Source organism: Triticum aestivum, chromosome 3B (genome assembly GCF_018294505.1).
Source record: "Triticum aestivum cultivar Chinese Spring chromosome 3B, IWGSC CS RefSeq v2.1, whole genome shotgun sequence".
In the NCBI taxonomy this organism is placed as follows: domain Eukaryota; kingdom Viridiplantae; phylum Streptophyta; class Magnoliopsida; order Poales; family Poaceae; genus Triticum; species Triticum aestivum.
Window position 1 is genome coordinate 714,696,621 of NC_057801.1, and position 27,369 is coordinate 714,723,989.

Here is a 27,369-nt window from a genome sequence, read left to right on the forward strand (position 1 = left end):
CCTCGTCCCACCTCGCCCTCGTCACCGGATACGCCCCCGACCGCTTTCCCCGAGCCCAATCCCGTGCCGACGCCGGATCGCCTCGTCGCCCCGCCCGTGGATCTCGCCGGACTGCTTCCCCGCCGCACTGCGCCTCCCCTGTGCCGGCATCACCAAGCCTCGACGCCCCCTGTGCCCCTGCAAACGCTGTTTAGGGACCGGCCCTCCCTTTCTCTCCGTCTCGTGAGCACTCGCGCTGTCCGCTGTAGACATGCCCGCGCCGGCCTCGTCCTGCCCCGGACGGCGACGCCCTACGCCCGGGCCGTCGTCCTGCCTTGCCTCCCCGTGCCCCCTATTCCTCGCTGCTTCTGCTGCTGCTGGACCTCTCCCCCTCGTCACTGCTCGCCGGAGGCCACCCGCCGCGCCGCGCCGCGCCGTGCATCCCGCCATCGGCGCGACACCGCCCTGCTGCTCCCTGCCGCAGCCACCTCCGCCGCCGCGGCCATCCCCCCTCTGCCGCCTCCCCTGGCTCTGGCCGCCGCCGGCGCCGGCGTGCGTCGTGCGTTGTCCCGCACCACCGCCCGTTAGCACCGTGCCTGTTAAGGCCCGCTGGCCCTATGACATGTGGGGCCTAGCCCCAAGAACGATTTTATAAAAAAGATTAAAAATAATAATAACAATAAATTTAATTAATCAATTAATTAACTAAATTAATGAAGTTAATTAATCATAATTAGATTAATCTAACCACTAATTAACCTAACTAGCAAAAGGGCCCATGCGTTGCAACGGAAAAATATATATCATAATCTCCAATGACGATGGCTATTTTTTATTCACATCTCATCTCATGATTTTGAAAATTTGTTCACAAATGCAAAAAAATGTTTCTTTTTTTTACTTTTTTACTTTATTCACAAATTGAAGCAATGTTGACATTTTGGAAAAAATATCATGGATGTAAAAAAAACTTAGTAATTAAAAGAATTATTCTGAATTTCAAGAAATGTTTTTTAAAAAAGTACTATAATCTTTCGATCCAACCCGGCAGTTAATTCTTCAAAATTCACACGGGTATATAGACACAAAGACTCAGAAACATCACTATTTAACTACAAACCTTCGTCCTTCAGATCATTTCAATTGGAACATTTTTACAAGTTTGTGAACATTTTTTACTCATTACAAACACTTTTTAAAAATTGTGAACTTTTTTTTATTGGGAACGGTTTTTATGATTTTTCTTTTGAATTGGCGAACAATTTTAGAATAGACGAACATTTTTCTCGAAATTGGTGGATTTTTTTTCAAATGCACGAACATTTTCTGAATCAGTAAACATTTTATGAATCAATAAACCCTTTTGTAACTCATTAACTGATTTTTAAATTTTAGGACATTTGTTAAAATGCATGAACTTTTTTTGAATTAGCATAAATTTTGTTCAATTTCATTAATAATTTTTAATACACGCATTTTTTTCAAAATCATGGACGTTTTTTAGTTTTACGAACTTTTTTAAAATTGCAAACAATTTTAGAAGAATTCTGAGCATTTTTTGAATTCAAAACATTTATTTTTTTTGAACATTTTATTTCGAAATTATCAGTTTTTTATATTTCTATTTTTTTATATTCCAAATTATTTAAAGTAGAACAAAACAAAAACAGAACAGAAAAATAAAATAAGAAACGGAACTAAAAAAACAGGCGCCCGCAGATGGGCCGGCCAAAATGGGATCTCTGTGTCTTCCCCAGCACGCAGAGCGCAGTATAGTGGGTCCCTATGCTTGGGCCGGCCCAGGCGGGTGCAAAACGTTTTTTATCACTTATGGCATTGATGGGTAATATTTTACAGCTTTTAGGACAATGCCCGTGCGTTGCTACGGGAGCAGGAAAACAAATTACGCAATAAAAGCAGCATACATGGACAACATAGTTAAATATAATTATCTAATGGTTTATGTTATTACACGTAATAAGATATCCGTGTATTGAAATTTTAGAAGTCCAACCATTCTCTATCCCTTCTTACTATAGAAGGGTAAAAGACAAACATTCCTAGTACAAAGATAGGTAAATATTGTGATTTTGCAAGTTAATCAAGCAACTACGGTGCAATGCTAAACAAAGATACAAAATGGCAACCACAGTGATCATACTATGAAATAGTATATGGTAACCTCATACATATTCACTGTACAATCAAAAATAAAATGATTAATTAGAGGAAAATGCATTATTTTCTTTTGCTAGTACTTCGGGAAGGACAAATAGTATAACGTGAAATCAGACCAGCAACTTCCTTGAATCTGACATGCTTATATCATTTCATAATATGGCCTTGCAATCAAGAATCAAATGGAAGCATGATAGGCCGTTTCCTAGCTAATTATAATATGGACAAATAGTATATAATATAGGCTTTCACACAAGACTCAAACGGGAATATGGCAGGCCGTTTCTTCTAGCTAGTTGTTCCATCGAAAAAAATATATAATGGAAAAATATCATCATGATATATACCCAGTGCAAGGTACATGTGCAGAACAAACTATAAAAGGGGAGACCGTAGAACAGTAGAGAAAAATCAGTTCTACACCCTCAACAAAGTCTTTCCTAGCTTGTTCTGTTTTTCCTTCCTCTTGAAGCCTTGTATGTGTTTTCTTCTAAAGACTCATACAATGCGCTTGAGATATATTCTTTTTCAAGCTCCTCAAAGAGCAAACATATTGTAATAAAAAAATCATGGACAATAATAGTACTCCATTGGTAATGTATTCATATGGGGGCCTTGCAAAACAGGTGTAAACTTCAGAAACATATGCTTTTTATCTTTTAATCCTCTTTTCTGGCAAACATGCTGGATTATAGATTATCACTTGTGATCAGAATCACAAGGGAACTACAATGTGATCATCATAAAAACATAAACACGATATGTTTGATATAAAAACAAAATAAAGGGGGAAATTTCCTTGTCCAGCAAGGCCAATACTCCCTCCTTTCCGGTTTATAGGGCTCAATTCAAAAATCTCACCAACCAAGATAGATGGTGAGTGGTGGAATATTTTTTGTAGTTTGCAAAAGCACACAATTAATGTTCTTGTTTTCCTTAAAACATTATGCTTACCAATGCATTAATTGCAATGCATGCATGCATAAAGTACATGCATTGGTCAATTTTCTCTTAATACTTGCATGCAATGATTTAATGCACCTTGAAATCTGAACATGTGATGGGGAACAACCAAATTGAGCCTTATAAAATGGAAAAACTAAAATTTTGAGATAAGCCCTATAAACAGGAAAGGAGGGAGTAGAACTATCTTTAAAAATAATAACAATTATCCAGCAAACATATGCATTTCACATACAGTAGTACCATATATAGTTCTTTTTATTAATAAATTAGGCCATGTTCACATGCATTAAAACATCTTACAGTCCAGTCTAATGCCAGTTCAAAATTGACACCATGGCTGCGCAAAATTGTAGAGTAGAAAACCAGCATGATATGCACGTCTCCCATCCTGTACATCTGAATATACAGTGAAGCTTGTACTGTATGCAGCCCAAACTGAAGCAACTTAAAATATCAAGGGAGTTAAATCATGAAATCTATTGACCAATATCTAACAAAAGAATTATTAACATCGGTCCATTCTGGAGTAAGTTTATAAGTTGCACTATCATCAAATCTTCTCGAAAACAAAAATGATGCTTTGCTAATAGGATGAAAAAAAATAGTGCAGCTCACTGTTACATATCACAAACCATAAATACCATAGAGCAGGAACCTTGTTCATTTTAACCGTGATCATAAAATTGAATTTATATGTACTAATGTGTGGTCACTATAAGAGATGACTACACACCAAAAGAAAACAAAAAGTATATGTAACTAAACCATAATCAGATTGACTCTTATTTGTACGGCTCGCCCATCCAATGTATGCCTGATGTATAACAAAAATATATGTGCATATAGTATATGCTCCAGGTTTCACCACTGGAACACCATATGTAGGGATCACAAACATATGGTTTGTGGTGCAGGATTCTAGATATTGAATGCAAGCATCATGCCTAGTACCAACCAGAGAATCATGTATTCCAATGCAACAGTACTACTATAGTTTATCCTATTAGTTCCAGTAGTTATCATATTAGTTCTCACAAAACTAACTGGATAACTATGCAGTATCATCGTCATTTGCGGTAGTGTTGACATGCAGGCAAAAAGAATCCAATGTTCGGTTCTAGGTGATGATAAATTTGATGTATTTGCGCCACCACGAAAAAGCAAAGAGTTATTTGTTAAATTGACTTACATATCAATATGTTCAGTGAGCGCTGCACCAAAGAGCACATATAATTAGTACAATACTGGAAGCTTTGGCTCAAAAAAAGGTTAACATCTAATATCGGTCAGCTTTGCTGCACCAGAGAATTATAAACGTGGACATGATAAAATAAGGAACCATATAGGCGGATTACAAACATTAGTGTGAAGCAAACATATCTTAGTTGTGGGCTCTAACCGCTGAAAAGAACATGATAAGAGTATTTAAAAGTACTGAACAAAGCGAGTGGTAGAGAGATGAACTTCGGGTGGATGGTCTCCAGGAGCACTGCTGGAGGTATGGATTCCTGAAGAATAACAAATGGTCCATAACAAGTCATGTGCAGCTGGGTGGTTTAGCGCTAGGATATTAACTACATGTAGATGAATCCACCATGAGGCTGGGATTTGGTAGAGGGGAGATGGGGCAACAAGGTAGATGGAAGCAGGAAGGATAATAGTGGAAAATATGACAAGTTAGTGAAACCATAGTTACACCAGGTTGTTCTACAACATAATCAGCAACAAATTATCCAAAGGTTGAGTAAAAATGGTCCAATGTTCAATATAAAAAATACAAAGAAGCTATTGCACCGAAAGTGAACATTTTAAGGCAGAATGCTAAACATAAACTTCAGGGTTAAGGTAGCATTATTTTTGGACACCGCATCTTATGGATACTGCAAATTACTTCCAGAAAGTATATCTGATCTAAATTGACATGCAGAGACAGAGAAAATTATACCAACTGCCAATATAAGCTAGGACTGAAGACTGAACAAACTCGTCCATATCATGAAGTCCAGTAACTGCAATCATCCAAAGCAAAGTAAGAAACAGAAGTACCATAAACACATGTAAGATGGTTATGGACCACTTGTCTAGCAATGCAAGCTTACCATCAGGGCAGCATCACACACAACCAAGTCTGCTTTACATCCATCAAAGTCCCTGATAACCTGGCAGCATATGTACATCTGTTACAGCAATACAAGCAAAAGTATTGGTGATGTCGCCCTGCCCGAGCATTGGTCTATGAGTTGATCTATCCATCTCACCACTTCCCCTACCCGAGCATTGGTGATGTCGCCCTGCACTTGTATAACACCTTCTATCGGAGCCATCGGTTGCAGATCAATTCCGGCCACCATGTCTGGTATAAGCAGAGCACAGAAACAATCAGATATAAAGAATGAAATTATGTTAGAACATAAGATGTTTGCACTGACGTTGCTACTCACTTGTCGTCAGATGATAGCTTTGCCGGTAGATACAAAGAAATTGCGGCTCAAAATCTGCAATTGCGATTGAGATAAGCAATTGATCAAAGGGATGCAAGCATGGATGGGGGAAACCGAGCATGTGAATACCTGGCTCCAGCTCCCAGGAGCAGCGCACAGGTCAACGGCACGCTTCACTCCTGCACGCATGAACAACAAAACGAAAGCAGCATGTGGTTAATTTGATGCTGCACACCAATGGAAGCAAAGTGGCAGGAAGGCGAGCGAGCTGATTGGGTTGAGACGAGACCGTGGAAGATGTTGAACTCCTGGTCGATCTGCATGAGCTTGAAGGCGCTGCGAGCCCTCCACCCCTCCTCCTTGGCCTTCCGGTAGTAGATGTCATGGGAAACCGCCGGACAGAGCCCCCACCTCGCGCCTATGGCCGGAAAGCCACCAGCGAGCAGCAGCAGGACACCGCCGCACCTCACCTCTCCCTTCTCTTTCCGTCCGGCAGGGCGTGAGCAAAGGCAAGCACGGCAGGTAGAGGCGGTCTCCCGGCGCGGTTGGGACGCGGCAGGACGCGGACGGAGGCGAGCTGAAGGGCGTGGCGGGCAGAGGCGAGCTGAAGGGCGCGGACGGAGGCGAGCACGCGAGCGCGCGTAGAAAGCAGCGCTCCGGCGCGGGCGCGGACGGAGGCGAGCACGCGGGCGTGCGCGGACAGAAGCGACGGCAGGAGCTGTCGTCCTCTGCTCCGGCGTCCTCCATGCTCGCCCGCGACGCCACTGTCGCGCCTCGCCATGCACCGTCTCTGCAGCACCTGCCCTGCCTCGCCGCACAACCGCCACTGCCCCACCTCACCGCGCCGTCTCCGCAGCACCTGCCCCTCCTCGCCGCGGCGTCCCCGTAGCCCTCAACCCGTCGCCGTCTCCATCGCCAGAGAAACCCGTCGCCGTCTCCATCGCCATCGCCATCGCCATTGCCAGAGAACTGGATAAGACTACGAGGACAGCGGATGCAAATCTAATGAATACAGGGGGTTTTCTACAAAATGTAACGTTATATACACACTTACTAAAACAGTGATTGCGGATTAATTTAATGTAAACCGAGGGGTTTTAATGCAAAATCGTGCGCGACGACGTACGGCAGAAACCCGATTCTCTTTATTATTATTATATATATATATATATATATATATAATATATATATATATATATATATAATATATAATATATAATATATAAAAAAAATTAGGTAAATATTACCTGATAGTTAGTTAATCAGTCAATGACAGGCGGGGCCCTCACGTCAGTTTGACCAGTCAACACCTGTGTTGACTGCTGACATCATGGTGACGTTATGCTGATGCAATAATACTAATTTCGAATTAATTTAATAATAATAAATTAGAAAATGATTAAAACTTTAGAAAAACATAGAAAATAAATCGTAGCTCAGATGAAAATGTTTTCTGCATGAAAGTTGCTCAAAACAACGAGACGAATCCGAATAAGCAGCCCGTTCGTCCACCACACATCCCTAGCATATTGAACCTGCAATATTTCACCTCTGGTTCACCTGTCCGAAAACGCGAAACACCGGGGATACTTTCCCGGATGTTTCCCCCTTTCGCCGGTATCACCTACTACCGCGTTAGGGCACACCTAGCACCGCGTATTGCCATGTTATGCTTTCTGATGCTTTGATTGCTTTGTTATTTATTGTGTTCCCCCTCCGTTACTTCTTTCCGGTAGAACCCGGGACTGCCGGCGACCCTAGTTCGACTACGGAGTTGACGACCCCTCCTTCTTGCCAAAGCAACCAGGCGAGCCCCCCTGATCACCAGATATTGCCTATTCTTATCTCTACTGCTTGCATTAGAGTAGTGTAGCATGTTACTGTTCAGTTACTCCTATTATGTTGCATAGTCTGTCATTGTTGATACAATCCTTGATACCTTACCCGCAATCCTAAATGCTTAGTATAGGATGCTAGTTTATCATCGTTGACCCTACATTCTTGTCAGTCTGCCTTGCTATACTATCGGGCCGTGATCACTCGGGAGGTGATGACGGGCATATACTATACATATATACATACTATACTGATGGTGACTAAAGTCGGGTCGGCTCGTTGAGTACCCGCAAGTGATTCAGATATGGGGGCTGGAAGGACAGGTGGCTCCATCACGGTAGAGGTGGGCCTGGGTTCCCGACGGCTCCTGACTGTTACTTTGTGGCGAAGCGACAGGCCAGGTTGAGACCACCTAGGCAAGAGGTGGTCCTGGCCCTGGGCGGCGTTCGCGGTTACTTCATAATAACACGCTTAACGAGATCTTGGTATTTTATCTGAGTCTGGCCACTAGCCTATATGCACTAACCAACTACGCGGGAACCGTTATGGGCACTCGACGTCGTGGTATCAGCCGAAGCCTTCGTGACGTCAGCGACTGAGCGGCGCCCCCCGGATTGGACCGTAAGCCTGCTCTTGTATTAAGGGGGATAGATCTGCTTCCGGCCGCCCACGCAACGTGCAGGTGTGCAATGGGCGATGGGCCGAGACCCCTGCGCGCATAGATTTAGACCGGCGTGCTAACCTCTCTGTTGTGCCTAGGTGGGGCTGCGACGTGTTGATCTTCCGAGGCCGGGCATGACCTAGGAAAGTGTGTGCGGCCAAAGGGGATCGAGCGTGTTGGGTTATGTGGTGCACCCATGCAGGGAAGTTTATCTATTCGAATAGCCGTGTCCCTCGGTAAAAGGATGACCCGGAGTTGTACCTTGACCTTATGACAACTAGAACCGGATACTTAATAAAACACACCCAGACAAGTTCCACAGACAACCCGGTGATCGCTTTTCCACAGGGCGATGAGGGGAGGATCGCCGGGTAGGATTATGCTATGCGATGCTGCTTGGAGGACTTCAATCTACTCTCTTCTACATGCTGCAAGACGGAGGCTGCCAGAAGTGTAGTCTTCGATAGGACTAGCTATCCCCCTCTTATTCTGGCATTCTGCAGTTCACCCCACCGATATTGCCTCTTTACACATATACCCATGCATATGTAGTGTAGATCCTTGCTTGCAAGTACTTTGGATGAGTACTCACGGTTGCTTTGCTTCCTCTTTCCCCCCTCTTTCCTTTTCTTCTCGGATGCCGCAACCAGAGGTTGGAGCCTAGGAGACAGACGCCACCGTCGACGATGACTCATACTACACTGGAGGTGCCTACTACTACGTGCAGGCCGCTGACGATGACCAGGAGTAGTTAGGAGGATCCCAGGCAGGAGGCCTGCGCCTCTTTCGATCTGTATCCCAGTTTGTGCTAGCCATCTTATGGCAACTTGTTTAACTTATGTCTGTACTCAGATATTGTTGCTTCCGCTGACTCGTTTATGTCAAGCACTTGTATTCGAGCCCTCGAGGCCCCTGGCTTCTAATATGATGCTTTTATGACTTATTTTACTTTTAGAGTTGTGTTGTGATATCTTCCCATGAGTCCCTGATCTTGATCGTACACATTTGCGTGCATGATTATTGTACGATTGAATCGGGGGCGTCATAGTTTTGGCCCTCAACACGCAGATTCCCGAGGTGACATTGGGGTAATCTATGCATAGGGGTTGATGCACATTCTCGTCTTTTGTTTCTCTGGTAGAAATCTTTGGGGCACTCTTTGAGGTTCTTTGTGTTGGATTGAGTATTATGAATCTGAAATTGTTTGATGCATATCGCATAATCAACTCACGGATACTTGCGGTGACATTAGAGTTGGTTGATGTGTATCATATGGTGTTATTTTAGTACGAACTCTTGGTTAGATCGATTGGAAAGAATATCTTGGTGTTATTTTAGTGTGAACTCTAGGATAGATTGATCGGAAAGAATAGCTTTCAGGTGGTTTCGTACCCTACAAACAATTCCGTCTTATGTTCTCCGCTAGATAGCAACTTTGGAGTGATTCTTCATCGCACGTTGATGGATGGTTATATGATCCAATTATATTAGCATTCTTGAGAGATTTCACTAGTGAAAGTACGAACCCTAGGCGTCATTTTCAAGCATTCAATACTGTTTGTGCTCCGTTTTATCAATTGCTACCTTGCTATCTTTTTATTGTGCTTACTACAAAAACCAATATCTACTATCCATATTACACTTGTATCACCATCTCTTTGCTGAACTAGTGCACCTATACAAATTACCATTGTATTTGGTGTGTTGGGGACACAAGGGACTTTTTATTATTTGGTTGCAGGGTTGTTTGAGAGAGACCATCTTCATCCTACACCTTCCACGGATTGATAAACCTTAGGTCATCCACTTGAGGAAAAATTGCTACTTCCTACAAAACTCTATGCTTGGAGGCCCAACACATGTCTACAAGAATAAAGTTGCGCAGTAGACATCAAGCTCTTTTCTGGCGCCGTTGCTGGGGAGGTTAGGTAAGCGACACTCACACCCCGTCAACGAAAATCTCTTTTGGCGCCGTTGCTGGGGAGGTGAGTGCATGAAGGTATATCTTTAGATCTTGCAATCGAATCTTTTAGTTTCTTGTTTATCACTAGTTTGGTTCATAAAAGAAAACTACAAAAAAATGGAATTGAGGTTGCATCATATTATTCATCTTTATAATGTCTTTCATGAAAATGATGGAAATGAAAATTGTGCTCAATTGATAGAAGAAGAATTCAATAGAATGTTTGACATAAATGATGAGCATGAGTGCAATGTTGTTAGTATGAATTCTTTGAATACCCATGATGCTAGTGATATGCAAAGGCATAAGCTTGGGGATGCTATGTTTGATGCTGATATTTTTAGTCCCCCAAGATTTGATGTGCAAATTTTTTATAGTGATTGCATGCCTCCTATTTATGATAATTACAATGATGAAAGTGAATTTGGAGAGGTCATGACTTTATTTAGTGATGAATCCACCATTTTGGATGAGGTTTCAATTGACTATGATAACAAAGTTCCTATCTATGATGATTATGGTGATGACATGTATGCTATAAAGAATAATGATAACCATGAACCTTGTCATCATGATTTTAATTTTCACTCTCATGATAGTTATTTTGTTGAGTTTGCTCCCACTACTATTGATGAGAAGAAATTTGCGTATGTGCAGAGTAATAAGTTTTCTATGCTTTATGTGATGGTTATATTGTTGAATTTCTTCATGATGCTACTAAAAATTATTATGAGAGAGGAACATATGCATTTACATATTGCAATAATATCAAGTTTCCTCTCTATGTGTTGAAAGTTTTGAAGTTGCACTTGTTTTGCCTTCCTATGCTAGTTGATTATTACTTCCATAAGTTGTTTTCTCACAAAATCCCTATGCATAGGAAGTGGGTTAGGATTAAATGTGCTAGTCATATGCTTCATGATGCTCTCTTTGTGTTACAATTCTTTACTTTTATGTGAGCATCATTGAAATCATCATGCCTAGCTTAAAAGGCATTAAAGAAAATCGCTTGTTGGGAGACAACCCAACATTTACCCCTACTGTTTTTGTGTGTTCACATGATTAGGCTACTGTTGTAACCCTTTATAACTTTTGTTTCAATAAAGTGCCAAGTAAAGCCTTTGGGATAGTGTGGATGATAGTTGACTTGAATCTGTGCAAAAACAGAAACTTTTACGCTCAGTACACAAATTTTTAAAATTCATTGGAATGTTCTTTTGATATGATTTTTTGCAGGTGATAGATATACAAATTATCTATGTTGTCCTAATTTTTCAGAATTTTTAGAGTTACAGAAGTATGGTTGGGGTACAGATTACTTCAGACTGTTCTTTTTTTGACAGTTTCTGTTTTTAATGCATAGTTTGCTTGTTTCCTAGTTTCTGTGGCTTATATTTCTTAATATAAATTGTGAAAATTATAGGCTACAGTAGGCATTGTGTGAGAACAATTATGAATCTTGTCTTTGACAGTACCAAATTGAATGGTTTGCTCTTTATCATACTAACCTATCTCACGAAGTGCCGTTAAGTTTTGTGTGATTGAAGTTTTCAAATTTTGGGTGAGATTTAGATATGAGGAGAATAAGGAGTGACAAGACCTAAGCTTTGGGATGCCCAAGGCACCCCAAGGTAATATTCAAGTAAGATCCAAGCAACTAAGCTTGGGGATGCCCTGGAAGGCATCCCCTCTTTCGTCTCCAACATTATCGGTAACCTCACTTGGAGCTATGTTTTTGTTCGTCACATGATATGTGTTTTACTTGGAGAGTCAATTTATTTTGTTAGGATTTGCTTTATGTTATTTAGAATAATGTTTTGCATCTTTTATTTCAATAAAAGTGGCAATGATAGCCTTTTCCATGCTTATTTTGCAAGTCTACATCTTGCTGTTTCAAAAAAGAAAGTTTATTGCTGTTGAAAAAATTATCTAGAAAAGTCAGAATGTGATAAAATGTTGAAACTTTTTGCAAAATAAGCTCTGATAAATTTTCTACCGTGTGTTAAATTTTCAGAATTTTTGTAGTTTGATAAGTATGAATACTCTTGCATTCTTTATAGACTGTCCTGTTTTGGCAGATTGCTGTTATGTTTGCATTGTTTGCATATGTTTGCTTGTTTAATGATTCTATTTGAGGATAGGACTATTAAATATGAAGAGGAATTCAGTATGAAATGTTAAATAATAATTTTAGTGATTTGCTATAGTGGAGAATGATAAGGTTTTTGCATTGATTTATACTAACTTATCTCACGAGTTCTTGTTGAGTTTTATGTGGAGGAAGTTTTTGAGATTTAGGGAAACCATATGATAGTAATGAAGAAGACACAAGAGCTCAAGCTTAGGGATGCCCAAGGCATACCAAGTTAATATTCCAAGAATTCTCAAGCATCTAAGCTTGGGGATGCCCCGGTAGGCATCCCGCCTTTCTTCTTCAACAGTTATCGGTTTGTATAGGTTGAGCCTAAGTTTTTGCTTGTTTACATGAGTTGTGCTATGCTTGGAATGTCATTTTATTTTGTTTCGATTGCTGTTTAAATAAATTACTTAGGTTTGAAAGTTTTTAAATAAGAGAGGATCCACAATTGGCTACCATTTGCTTAACTACTCGCTTGATCTTCACTTATATCATTTTGGAGTAGCTTGTCATTTACTCTTGTGCTTCACTTATGTCCTATGAGTAAATTGTTGAATGAATTGGATATCATGAAGTTGAAATTATATGTTCATTTCATGCCTAGTAGTAACTTCACTTTGGGTTTAGGAAGTGAAATCTTTTGAAGCTTGACAATCACAATATTGGTCATACAAGCAATTCATGAATGATTAGTATAAGGAAGAGAACTTTCACGTGCAAATATATTATCTTGGAAATCTTGTATGATTGTGAATACCCATTAATTATTTTCAAACTTGAGCAAATTAGTTGAAGTTGGAGAAGGAAGACAACATAATGAGTTATGGTTGTGTATATCTGCATAAAAGTTATATTGTCATAGATCCTCCAACATGTGGTGTTTGCCTAGGATCTTTTGCTAGCCAAAAATTCATACTAAGTAGAGATACTACTTGTGCATCCAAAAACCCTTAAACCCAGCTTCTTGCCATGAATGTCCACCATACCTACCAATGGATTAAATAAGATCCTTCAAGTAAGTTGTCATCGGTGCATAAAGCAATAGAAATTGCTCCTAAATATGTTTGATCTTTCATTGTAAGGGAAAATTGAGCGTTGTATGAACTTGTGATGGCAAAGTAATAAAAGTGACAGACTACATAATAAAGGTTGCTATCATAAGGGGCGATATAGCGTGACATTCCTTTGCATTAAGAGCTTGAGCATCCAAATAAAAAGCGCATGGCAACCTCTGCTTCCCTCTATGAAGGGCCTATCTTTTACTTTTCAGTATTTACTTCTATGTAAAGAGTCAATAGTATAAATTGTCATTTCAACCTCACTTATTCTCTAGTTGGCAAGCATCATGTGGTGGGTAAAGATCTAGGCACAACCTCAAGTTCATAGTATTAATTCTATTGGAAAAAATTCAACTATTACTATTGGAGGTTTTGAATTCCCTCTTTCTACTATCAAAAAGAAATATGATATTCTTATTGTTGGGACATGCATATCCTCGTTGAGGTAACTTAGTGTTATTCGAAAATTCTTCGGTTTCATGTTATTCGGAAGAGGTTTGTTAACAAGACTTGATCAACCTTGTTAGTGGATTCCTTTTGATGAGCATGAGATGGATGAAGTTAGAAGGCACAACACTCTGTACCCTCCTTTTACTTTCTATTATTTATATTAAATAAAGCAAAAGATAGTATTTTCTGTCTATTTTCTGAATTATCCTTGCAATAAAAAATACTCTGAAAATAGAAGTTCTCCAAATGCCCTGAAAATTTAGTATAATTTTTTGGGATTTTTACATCTGTGCCCCTGATTCCTTAGCTCTACTCATTCATCCCCGCGCTCTTAACTTTTGCTCAATTTTCCCCACTCCCTTGCTAGAAACCCTCATAACTGGGCACAACGGACGTTGCCGTCAGGTCAAAGGCTTGACTGTTAACTCTGACTAGTGGGGCCACGCTGGACTGTGTCATCCGTTCGACCTGACAAGTGCGGCCGCATTGGGTGGTGTCACTATTCGACCATTGGGTCGTGGTTTTGTTGGGTCGTACCTTGCATTAAACGTCTGCGTGTGCCGCCAGGACAGAAGCCTGCTATGCATGCACCCAACAAAGCCTGCCTGCATGCGTTGGTCGAGCCTACATGCACCGATGCCACGATCCCATGATGCGCCGACCGAGCCTGCATGCGCTGACCGAGCCTGCATGCACCGATGCGTCCGCCATGATGCACTGACCGAGCAGCTTTCTTGCACGCCAGCTGCCACGGATGCAGCGATGGTCACTGCCGCTGGTTCCTCTCTTCTAGCTAGGTGGCTACATATTTGTGGCTTGTGTAAAAAAAGAGCCACTCCCTTGCTTAGTTGTACTCATTCATCCCTACTAACAAAGCTTGCTTGCATGCACTAGGTGGTTACTAACAAGGGAACCCTACTAACAAGCCGAGCTCTCTAAGAAAATAATCAAAAAATATGTAGTCCCAATATAGGGCCAACAAGCCCATAGCACGATCCCATATCTCAAACTAGGAAGAACTTAATAATAGAATAGATAGAAAACTTAATAATAGAATTTAAGAAAAGGGCCAAAAAGCCCATAGCAACTCCAACATAGTACAGTTACAACTTAACATAACATAGAGTAAAAAAAGATAGAGGGTTTAGAACCCTAGCCTCTTCCTTCTCCACCTTGCTCCTCCTCCAGGCTCCCTTTTCACTGCTCCTCCGGGGCGTTGTCGATGGGGTATGGAAGAGTGTGCATGCGCATCGCGGTGGGGAAGATGTTGTACTCCGTGAACCTGTTGTGGGTGGTGAAAGCGATGAACTCGGAGCCACACCAAAACACCCGGCCGAGGAGGTAGAAGGCGTCGAATGTGTTGGTGAAGTGGGCAAGGAGAGAAACCACCACCTGGTTTTGGATGACCTCCTCGACGCGGAACATCGTTGGAGATCCCCTCGGGAGGTGGTGGTAGGTGGACGCGAGGAAGAACTCAGTAAAGTTCCTTGCGGTCCTCAACCTTGATATCGCCCACATACGTAGTGTGCGATCAATGTACACGCCAGTAGGGTAGAGCCTCTCCGGCACGGTGGGTGGGAAGCGGTAGGTTGGTTTGGTGTATTGCATGGCCGAGGGATGTGCAGAAGACAGAGAAGGGGTCGAAGAGCAAGAATGGAGATGGATGAGGGATGGCAGAGGCAGAGGGTGGCTTAAATAGCCGTAGTTCTACGTGTTATTTGGCCGTGGCAATAACGGGGTCAAATGTGAAGTAACCCGTTTTCAAACCCACCGCACCATCAAGAGTGTACACGCGTGGGAAACGGTGGTTTGAAAAAGAAGAAGAAAAAAAGCTAATTGCACGCGTGGGAATCCGTGGTCATATGTATTATATGAACAAAAGGAGACAATTTTTGAATAGTTTGTGGCCATTTTGCATGATAAAAATAAATTTGGCCCTTAAAAATTGGTCATTTGCTACGCAATGTCAATTGATTTCAAACAATGCAAAAATACAGAGCCAACACGTTCACAAAAAATAGAGCAAACGATGCAAAAAATGATGCAAAAATACAGAGCCAACACGTTCACAAAAAACAGAGCAAACGATGCAAAAAAAACGATGCAATTCAACGACCCAACCAGAACTTAGTTTCCTTTTGGGCCTAATAACAATGTTTTTTTTCATGGAGTCAGTGGTGGGCGAGTAGCTGAGCACAACCAATAGGATCGCCTCTCACGGATCGCCCCACGATCCAACGATGCGGAGCCATCCTTGTGATCCAACGATGCAAAGCCTGCACACAGCTAGCCCACCTAGTACCTTCTAGAAGGCCAGATCTGAGGGTTGTCGCTTGGCGCGAGGGTATGATCGGACGGCTGACGTTGGAAGCTAGGGTTAGGTGAAACCCCGAGGGGTTTAGAGGGGTTTTGAGCTGGTCAACGGTGTTTCGATGGCTTTGACTAAGCATAACTAATTTTAAAAAATCGAGAAAATATGAAACCTTCGTCGTTCGTCGTTTTATAAGACAAACTAACAAGGAAAAATACTAAATTGGTCTATGGTCATTTTCATGAAAAACCCTAGCTGGCACGATCGAGGTCAAATGAGCACCATTAATTTTTAAAAAAGCAAAAAAATATAAAACATGCGCACAATGTTGTCTTATGTGACATGTTACCAACCAAAAATCATAAACTTGGTCTATGGTCATTGTCATGAGAAAACCTTCACACATATGAGCTATCATGTACATGATTTCATAGAGTTCAAGGAGAGGAGGTGGTGTTACCTTCTGTTTTTGAAAAATAAAATAAAAATCAGAAAAATCACTAAAGCTTTATTTTAAAGGGAATAAGAAGGATCTGAAGTTAGTTTTCCATTTTCATATTTCAAAACGTGTTTTAATAGTTTTTATATTAAAGCATATGTTTTCAAAAGAAAATGTAAAAAATATGAAGATTAATTCAAAAAATAGCGAGACTTCGAATCTACACTATGGAAAGTGAATATGTGTTAATAAAAAAACATTTGGCTCATTTAGAGTAGGTTCAAAAAAACTTGATTACAAATGGGTTGTTTACCCTAGCCTGGGAGCTCACATGGAGCACATTTTCTCAAATTCAAATTTATTTGACCTCCTCTAAATCACTTCAAATTTTGCACACATGATCTCCTACACAAACATAGATAGTTTGCCAAGGTTTTACTTGTTTTTGCATTTTCTTGAATTTGTATTGTCCAGGTTTGCCAAGGTTTATATGATCTCATTTGGAGCATGCATTTGATTTCCTACACAACATGTGTGATCATTGTAGCACCTAAGATCATAGTTCACAACATCTAAACATAACTAACCATAGATTCGGGACAGACAAATATACCACATGCAAATTTAAGGACAGACAAATATAGATAACAACCATATTACTAGCATAACCAATGAGAGATTCAGTTCAACAAACCATAACCAACAAGATTTAGTTCAACAAACCAAAACTAACCCAACAGTTCAACAAACCAAACCAAAAGTAACACACCATCACATCATCGATCACATCACGCCGGAGTCAGGGCCTTCGCAAGGGCGGCATGCTGCCCCCTGATCATGTAGTCCTCCCCGCGAATCGCCACATCCTTAGCATGAGACAGAAGGTGATCGAAGCGGCCATCCCTTGGCTTTGGCTTGGTGGTGCAGTAGGGGCAGTGCCACTTCTTGAACTTGCGGTTGTAGAAGGAAGCAACTCCCTTGGCCTTGATCTTCTCCACCTCCTTGGTTGTGAAGGACGCGACGTTGCCCTTGTACACATCATCTCCAGAATCATACTGCACACATGAATGAGTTGCATTAATACATTATAGATTCATATACACCATGTCAAAGGAACTAAATGAACAAGGGATATGCTTACCTCATATTCAGAATTGTCACTAAATGCCCCCTCATACGGGTCGTAGTCGGTCAGCTTCCTCTTTCTCCCCCCAACCATCATCCTCCTGAATATGCAATTACATCCATCACTAGTAGCCAATTGAAAATTTAGATATGCACACATGACACATTGATCATAGGGCTAATATACTCCCAATATCAGAAATGTTTTAGAAGTGGGGTTTTTTATTTCTGTGCCCCTTAGCTCTATGCATTCAAAAATCACATCCATCACTAGTATATCAATGTATTAGATTTGTACACACATTGATCAAAAACCCAAATATGACATTCAAATAACACATTGATCATTGGTCATGCACATACATTGAACAATAGAGCTAATATAACTACATATTGTGGAAAAATTTATATACTAATGAATCAAATAACTTATTAATCAATGGATTCCATTTGGGCATATGACATTCAAAACCCCAATCCAAGTAGAATTCAAAAACAAATCTAATAGGGACCCAATCTAAGGCAACAAATCTGAGTAGCATTAAAAACCCCAATCTGTGAGCATTAAAAACAAATCTAATAAGCATCATAGCATTAAAACCCCAATCTGTTCGCAACATCTAGCATTTTTGCAATGAATTTATCCAAATCTAAAAACAAATCTAAAAACCCTAATCATTGCAGCAGCTAAAATCATGGTTCACAACATCTAGCTAGCATTTTTGCAACGAATTTATCCAACAAACCCTAGTCCAAAAACCCCCATCCCCCCAACCCCGACCCATCCATCAAACCAACTACTCTAACCATCTGAACTACCGTATGAATCACAATCTAACCAATGCAAGTAGGGAGCAACTAACTCTACAAGCTAAGCAAGTGCAAATACCTGCTCCTCCACGGCAGGCGGTGCAACGGGGGCATCGGGATGTACTGCGCCGCTCGACACCTTCACCTTCTGCAGCAATGAGGTGGAGCCCACCACATCCGCATCGGTTGCGAGTTCCCCGCACCACCGTGGACGCCGCCGACATCCGCGGTCACCGCACCCTGACCCTGCAGCTCCACCACATCTCTGGCCGCTACGCCAGCGTCGCGACGAGCGTCGGCCATCTGACAGATGGAGGCGATGAAGGTGAGGAGGAGGATGCGGTGGGGGAGAGCGAGATGGTGCGGTGGAGGCAGTGGAGGAGAGCGAGACGACGTCGGTTGGGGAGAGCAAGACGATGCGGCAGCGAGGGGATTTGGGGGGAAATGGTAGGGGTGATGAGGTGGTTGCCCTCTTTATATGATGGGACATTTTGGGCATGTCCATGGACACGTGCTACCCCATGACTGCGGTCTTGCATGCGCCCATGTATACGTGGCCCCACTCGTCAGCTAACTGTCAAAGGCATTGACCCGACGGCAACGTCCGTTATAACCTGTTCTGAGGGTTTCGGGCAAGGGAGTGGGGAAAAGTGAGCAAAAGTTAATAGAGTGGGGATAAATGAGTAGATCTAGGGAACCAGGGGCACAGAAATAAAAATCCCTAATTTTTTATAGAATATTTGAGAATTTCTGGCACTAAGAACACACCAGGGGGATGCACTAGTGAGCCACGAGGGTGGCGGACGCGCCCTACCCCCCTGGACGCGCCCCCTACCTCATGGGTCTCACGTGCCCCCCTCCACTTATTCCAGCACCCATCCACTTCGTCTTCCTCCAGAAAAAATCATCCCGTAGCTCAAACTCGTGTTCTTGTTCATTTTGGTGCCATTTTCAATCTCCTTGCTCAAAGCTCCATTCACAAAACTGCTTTGGCGGATTGTTCTTCGGTATGTGACTCCTCCAATGGTCCAATTAGTTTTTGCTCTAGTGCTTTATTTATTACAAATTTTTGCTGCTGAGGTGACCCTGTTCTTGAGCTTGCATGCCAAATTTATATGGTCCAAAGTAGTTTTAATGCATGATATAGACTCTAGGCACTTGTGGGGGGGTGTAGTTTCTATCCATCTTGTTGAGTTTGGTTCACTTTTATTTTGAGTCGCTAAAAATTTCAGAAATTTTCAAAGGAAGAAAATGCTGAGGAGATTGTTGAGAGGCTCCTTGAGCCGGGATTTGAAGGAAAAGGAGAATGAAGAGAATGAAAAGCCCAAGTACAGCCTTCCCTGCATCACGGAGGCCCGACCGTGTGAATGGCCATGTGATGCATTCTTGAAGGCAACCAAAATTTATGAGGATTTCTATTTCTTGGCTGAGAATGCAGGCATCACCGACTTTCTCCATGATAAGTGTGATTAGTATCTCCTACTCACTAATACTTTCGTGCAAAATTTTCATTTTCATGCTAGGAGATCACCACCCTCGGTAGAATTTTATTTGTATGATGGGTTTAAGGAGATGTCACTCTATGATTTTTGTGAGGTTTGCAAATTACCTTTTGAGGGCAGCGTCGAGGAACCACACCCTCGTGACGTGGAATATTTTATTAATGAAATTACTATAGGGGAAAGGAGAAAAGTGTCAGATGCAAGAACTACTAGTATACATTTTCCTGTCCTGTGCTACTATTCAATTTTTGCTAGTAGATGTTTAATTGGTCGCGGGAACAGTGGAGGCCTCAGTGCTCCTGACCTTGCCATTTTGCGCGATGCTTTACTTCGTGATAAAACTTTCAGTTTAGGCGCTATGGTTGTTAAACAATTGAGTTTAAACCATACAAAGGGCCCCATTTTTGGAGGTATCTATGCTTCTAGTTTTCCTAAATATTGTGAGATACCTATTAGACACTATGAGAAAGAAGAAAAGGTGCTACCCACTGTTTACTTAGATTATAAAAGTATGGTAGCACATGATTTTATTTTCTATGGTAAGGAAAAGAGACTCATTTATAACCTGGTATTTAGTGAAAAGACTTGTCAGATTATTACCTTGCCTGCACCTTCTTTGTTTAATATTCATTCAGGCACATACCTCATCATGCCCGCAGACATTCATGCATACTGGGAGTGGACATAATCCCCAGATCTGGAGCCAGAGCCATCACCTGATCCATATCAGGAGTCTATTTATGAGTGGGATCCGCAGGAGCTTGCTAACCAGTGGAACCCCGAGGATCCTCCTCAGTATGCTGGAGAGAGGGCTACTTTGATCCATGGACTTAGACCAACTTAGGCCAAAAGCCTAAGCTTGGGGGAGTACTCATTTCTCACCGACATTACATTCATGTTCACACACTCATTCTAGTTGTCGGTGTTCATACTTTTTCATTGTACTATCCATGCTAATTTATTTTATTTTCCTGCTTTCTTCTTGTGTGTTTAAAAAACTATGAGAAAAACCAAAAAAATAGTTATAGTTTCTAGGTAGTTTACTTTTCATGCTTAGTAGTAGTATATAAGAAAACCCCAAAAGATTTCTCGTTCTTCTTTTGCTTGTTGGGAGCTTTCCCGTGTAAATAGTTTTTCTTGTTCTTTGACTTTCTTTTTTTTCTTTGGGGGTCGAGAGGAGAAGACTGTCGGTGTCAAAACCGGCGGATCTCGGGTAGGGGGTCCCGAACTGTGCGTCTAAGGCTAATGGTAACAGGAGGCAGGGGACACGATGTTTTACCCAGGTTCGGGCCCTCTTGATGGAGGTAATACCCTACTTCCTGCTTGATTGATCTTGATGATATGAGTATTACAAGAGTTGATCTACCACGAGATCGTAGAGGCTAAACCCTAGAAGCTAGCCTATGATTATGATTGTTCTTTTGTCCTACAGACTAAACCCTCCGATTTATATAGACATCGAATGGGGCTAGGGTTACATAGAGTCGGTTACAGAGAAGGAGATCTACACATCCGAATTTCCAAGCTTGCCTTCCACGCAAAGAGAGTCCCATCCGGACACGGGACGAAGTCTTCAATCTTGTATCTTCATAGTCCATTAGTCCGACCAAAGTATATAGTCCGGCTGTCCGAGGACCCCTTAATCTAGGACTCCCTCAGTAGCCCCTAAACCAGGCTTCAATGACGATGAGTTCGGCGGGCTGATTGTCTTCGGCATTGCAAGGCGGGTTCCTTCTCTGAATACTCCATAGATGATTTTGAACATGAGAATCGTGTCCGGCTCTGCAAGACAAATTCCACATACCACCATAGAGAGTACAATATTCCACAAATCTAATCTGCTGACAGCTTTTCATAGCATGACATCACGCCACGGTTCGACCACTATTCGAACCGTTTTTCACAACCAGCTACTGCACGTAATGCGAGGTGGTTTCCTTAACACGTCTTGTCGAAGAAGGGATTGTGTCCCCTTATCATGGGATTATCATCAATATGGGTATGGGTAACCCAACCGCGCCATCAATCGTGGCGCTTGGGAAATAAGCGATTTTAACGGGCAAGTGGGGAGGCGCATAGTTTCTACCGCCTTTATAAAGAGATAGGGATTCTTCTCTTTCACCCACGCATTCTTCCTTCTTATCTTCATCCATTCTCGCACGCTCGAGCTCCAGCGCCCCAGTTCTCACCTTCTCCGTATAGCCAAACATGTCCGGAGCGGGAGGCTAGTGGATGGCTTCCTCCGTCACGGAGGAGGACATTACGAAGCTCCGGGGGGCCGGATACTTGGCCGCAGACATCGCGCTTCGGCTCCCGGACGCAAGGCATATCATTCTGACCCCGGGACCCCACGAGAGGGTTGTGTTCCTCGCCCACTTCGTCCGCGGACTGGGATTCCCCCTCCACCCATTTGTCCGCGGGCTCATGTTCTATTATGGGCTAGATTTTCATGATCTGGCCCCTAATTTCATCCTCAACATCTCGGTGTTTATCGTCGTGTGCGAGGCTTTCCTCCGCATCAGGCCCCACTTCGGCCTATGGCTAAAGATCTTCAACGTGAAGCCAAAGATAGTGGTCGGCCAGTAGGCGGAGTGTGGAGGCGCCATGGTGGGCAAGATGCCCAGCGTCACCTGGCTCGAAGGCTCCTTTGTGGAGACCGTTAAGGGGTGGCAATCGGGGTGGTTCTACATCACCGAGCCGTGTGACGCCAATTGGGTGGCGGCCCCCGAATTCCGATCCGGCATCTGCATGTGGCTCTCCTCCTGGAAGAAGAAGGGTTTAGCCTGGGGCGTGCCCGCGGAGCTGACCGGACTCCAGAACTATGTTAAAAATATGATAAGCAAGAAGATCAAGCTTGTCAACATGGTCCAGGTCTTGCTCTTTCGCCGGATCCTCCCGTGTCAAAGACGGGCATTCAACCTGTGGGAGTTCGATGCGGCCCAACACCAGACATTGCGAGAGCTCTTCGACACGATGCACAAAGACATCTTGAAGGTGTTGTTCAAGGCCAGCGAAGTTCCTCCTCCCACCACCGAGGACCGCGGACTCAGCGCCAAGCGCCACGCCAATTCGGTAAGCATTCTATATTTCGCAAGATGTGCCTTTCCTTAGTATATTCGTGGGAGGAACCTAATTCGTTGTACTGATTTAACATGATTATGTGGAGATGGCAGATCAGATCGACTGTCCGGCTCCGTTGCCTGAAGATCCATCAACTGATCTCCTGACGGAGATGCTGTTTCCGGCGCCCTATGAGGTGCGGATAAGAAGGCCAAGAAGAAAGCTACGGGGACCAGGAAAAGTCTTCGGTGCAAGGTGGTTTCGGACACATCGTCCGAAGACACCGAGGCACACTCCTCGAACGACAACAAGGAGGAGGAAGAGGAAAACCCTCTCCCCCAAACCGAGGGGGAGAAGAAAAGGAAGGCCGCCCCTTCCGGGGTCGTGGTGGGTGCACGGCAGATGCCAAGGGATGGCTAAATAGAGGAGGAGGCTCGAGGGCGCTGGTGGGCTTCGGAGGCGAGGTTGATATGTGCGGGCGCAGGACGCCGGACATACCCAGGTTCGGGGCTCTCCGAAGAGATAACATCCCTAGTCCTGCCGAGTTTAGTTGGATGGTCGATAGTACAATGTCGCTCCTCGAGCTGTATGGAGGAGGAAGGAGGCTGGCCAAGGCTCGAGCTGCTCCTTCTCTCTGGTGTTGCTATGTAGTGGCTAGTCCTATCTTGCTTGCATGCCGGGGATCTCCCATATCATGCCCCTGTAGGCATGGACTCCTGGGGGGTTTTATAGATCAACCCACCCAGGGTTACAATGGTAATATGCCGAGTCGGTGGGTCCGTATTGTCGGTGTCTGGGGTACCGGGCTGGGTCCCGCTTGGGAGCTTGTGGTTCGCCGGGTTCTCCTAGGTGCGGGCCCCGCGTGCCTAGGGGAACTGTGCGCCGTATTGTCGATCATCATGGCGTGGCCGAGCCGAGCCACACACAGTGTTCTCCGTCAGGCCGCCGCTTGCTGTCGTCAGCGGTGTGGACGGGAACACCGTTGCCGTGCCAGCCCTGGTTAGCGGGTAGGTAAGGGGCACTGTTGCCACGCTCCGGCTGACCACAGGCATGAGCGGGGGCACTGTAGTCTTGGTCATCGGTGATTGAGGTCTCGTCCCATCATATGGCCTGGATGAGACGGGAGCTGACCCGTGGCTAGGTTGCCGTGGACGCCACGGGTGGGTTGGCTTGCTGGGGAAGCCAAGGTTGCGCCGGGCTGAGTTGCCTTCCGCCAGCCGCTGCGGCCGGGTCGACATACCTTGCCGAGTCGAGGGTCTTGGCCGGGTTGCGCGCCTTGCCGGGTCGAGCGACCTGGCCTGGCGCACGCCGGTTGGTGGGTCGATGCGGGCCCGCTATTTTTGAAATAGATCCGGGTTCCGTTGCCTGCCTGGGGTTCATCCCCCTGACAGTAGTCCCCGAAGCTGTGAAGGTCCGTCGTCTTCAGATGAGTGGGCCTTCGCAGCTTCCCCCTTGAGCATGGCGGAATCTGCGAACGCCGGGTCTGGCAACACCCGCTGTGTGCCGGTTTTCTAGGAAACCGGATCGCGGCTTCTCGGACGTGGCGGGAACCGAGGAGTCCGTCGAATCTTGAGGTGATCCCTCGGGCTTCGCGCAGGCGCCACGTGGTGCCCGGAAGTCGGAGGGGCCTGACAGGCCACACGCGTGACGGGACTGGACGACGGGCCGGGGCCCGCTGCTGCGCGCCATTGGCCACACGTGCGGATTTATTGTGGCGCCTGGGGGCCGGTTACACTTCTCCGCGCAGTTAGTGCGTGTGTACGTGCGCACTTATTGCGAGGTAGTGGAACAAGCACGTGCAGATGATCCCACTCCCCCATGTTTGAACCGGGGGTTATAAATTGAGGGGGGAAAGGGGGCGGCGGACATTATTCTCGCTCGCACCCTCCTGTCCCCTGCTCTCGCTCTGCTTCTTGCCACCGACGCACAGCTGCGCCCGCGGCCTTGAGCAGAGATCTTCTCCGTCGTTCTTCTTCCTCTTCTTCTTCCAGTGATGTCGCTGCCGTCGGGCTCCTGGATGGGCTCGACCGTCACCCCCGACGACATCACCTACCTTCGGTCCTCGCGGTGCCTGCCGCGGGAGACGGACGTCGGTGGCCGTCTGCCGCACGGCGAGCAAAGGCCCCGGCCCGAGGGGCAGGAGCGCGTCGTCTTCCTCACGCATTTTGAGCGCGGCTTCTGGTTGCCGGCGAGCACTTTCTTCCGCGGGTTCTTGGAGTTCTTCGGGCTCTAGCCGCACCACCTTGGCACCGGTGCCATCGTCCAGCTCTCCGGCTTCGTGACCCTGTGCGAAGGGTACCTGGGGGTCGAGCCAACCATTGATCTCTGGGCACGCTTCTTCTCCTTGAAGCAGCAGGGCCCGTCGGCCGGAGAGTTTGCCGACTGCGGGGCTGCCGTCATCTCGAAGCGATCGGGGGCGTACTTCCCCAAGATCCCGCTCGAGGATTCTGCCAAGAAGTGGCAAAACTCCTTCTTCTACGTCCGCAACCATGGCGCGGACCACATGCACCTTCCCACCTTTGCCATTGCATCGCCGCGGGCGAAAACGAACTTGGGCTACTTGCTCCGGCGCCTATCGCAAGAGATCGTCAATCTCCGCGAGCGGGTCACGGTGATGAGGACGCAGGAGGGGCTCACTGGCACTGACCTCCTTGCTGCGTTCATCACCCGCTGGGTTCTCCCACTTCAGAGGCGCTCCTGCCTCATCGGCGAGATGATCGGGCTTTAGGATCCCAACCGGATGGGATCCACGCGGCTGTCTGCGGAGCAGGTCTCGCGGGGCGTGAACGACATCTCCAAGGCCAACCTTGGAGATGACTGGCGGTTCGGCAAGGCGCCGTATAGCCAGGCGAACCCGGCGCCGCAGGTGAGCATCTGGTCTTGCTATGTTTCCGCCGCACATCTTCTTATTCGTCCCGACGCGTCGCGAGAGATTCTTCTGAACGCGAGCCGACACCCTTACGCCCGGGCTCCGTTGTAGGTGGCGCCGATGGCACCAAAGGAGCCCACAGCTCACGGCGGCGAGGAGGTGGCCGAGTCCGAGATTCGAGTCTTTCTCTTCTTCATTTGTCTTGGATCATTTGGGCGTGTTGCAGCGTAGGCGACGCTGACGCCAGTTGTTGATGTAGCGGCGTTGGGCGGGGGAGGCGGCGAGGCGGGCGGAGCCGGGTCCTCGCATGGGATGACGCCGAGCCGCCCGCACAGGAAGGACAGCGTCGCGCCGCGACCCCGGGCCTCGAAGCGCACGGCGGATCCGGCCGAGCCCGGGAGGCCAGCCAAGAGGAGGCGCGGGAAGCCGACCCCAGTACCAGTCTTGTCGGGGTATGTCTTGTTTCTTGCTTGCGCCCTGATTTCTTGGGCCAGGCTTGTCTTTGCTTGCTCATTCTTCTTTTTTCTTCAGGTCGTCGATCGCGCTGGCGAGGGCGGAGGCCGAGGCCGCGGCCGCCGAGGGGGCCGCGTTCCATAGGAGCCGGTCCGACCTCGCCAGCCTGGCCGGGGAGGAGGGACGGGGCGACTCAGACCTCGGCCTGGACCTAGATGACGCCGAGGCCTTGGCCTGGCGGGACAGGAACCGGGCCGAGGTGGAGTTGGAGGCAGCGTCGGTCCGGGCTTGGACCGATGCGGCGGCGGCATGGGCGCGAGGCGGCGCGGAGCCGGCCTAGCGTGAGATGCCGGAGGGCACGGTGGTGGCGGCGATGGTTTTTGAGCCGTCGACGGTGAGGGAGTGCAGTCGCGGAGGCCGGGCTGAGGTGGTGGTCCTCGACCGGGAGGTCGTGGAGGTGGGGGACGAAACCCTGCCGCGGGCCGACGTGGTCGAGCGCGCGGGGGCCGATGGCGGTGGAGGCGACATCGCTTTGGAGGAGGCGCCGTGGGTGGCGGTGCCGGAAGCGCCGCTGGTTATGGAGGGGGCACCGCAGGCGGCGGTGCCTGAGGCGGCGACGTAGGGTGTCCCGGCGTCCGAGGAGGTGACGATGTCGGGAGGGGCGTCGGAGGAGGTCCTGGTCGCGTCGTAGGCGGCCAGCGGTGGGCGTGCCTTGGTGCTCCGTCCGGGAGGGTGCCAAGCCGCCGTGCCGCAGCCCACGCGAAGCGGGGGCGCGACCGTCTTTGAGCCCCAGACCCAGGAGGAGGCGGCGCTGGACGCTGTTAGCCGCTGCCTGCGAGGGCGGATGGAGCGGCTTGAGGCCTTTGCTCAGGCCGAGGTGGAGCGAACGCACGACTTGGAGCACGCCGTCGTGGTAAGTTCTTCTTTCTTCTGGTTTTCTTGTGATTTCATCTCTGTGGGGGCGCGCCAGCTCACCCACTGGGTGTAGCCCCCGAGGTTTGGGCCAACTATGTAGTAGTTGGGTCGAACCTTAGGAGCGTTGGCCTTGTTTTGACTTTGATCCGCTCTCAGCATCTTGACGCCCTCCGGGTTGCCTCCTTCAACTGGCTCCTGGCAAGCATCGGGAGCTCA

The 27,369-nt window shown here is 45.9% G+C and overlaps 1 pseudogene; it reads right to left on the reverse strand.

Annotated features, from left to right (window-relative positions):
- Positions 1-3,360: 3,360 nt before the first annotated feature.
- On the reverse strand, positions 3,361-6,523 carry LOC123067746 (ribosomal RNA large subunit methyltransferase E-like; annotated as a pseudogene).
- Between the last annotated feature and the right edge of the window lie 20,846 nt (positions 6,524-27,369).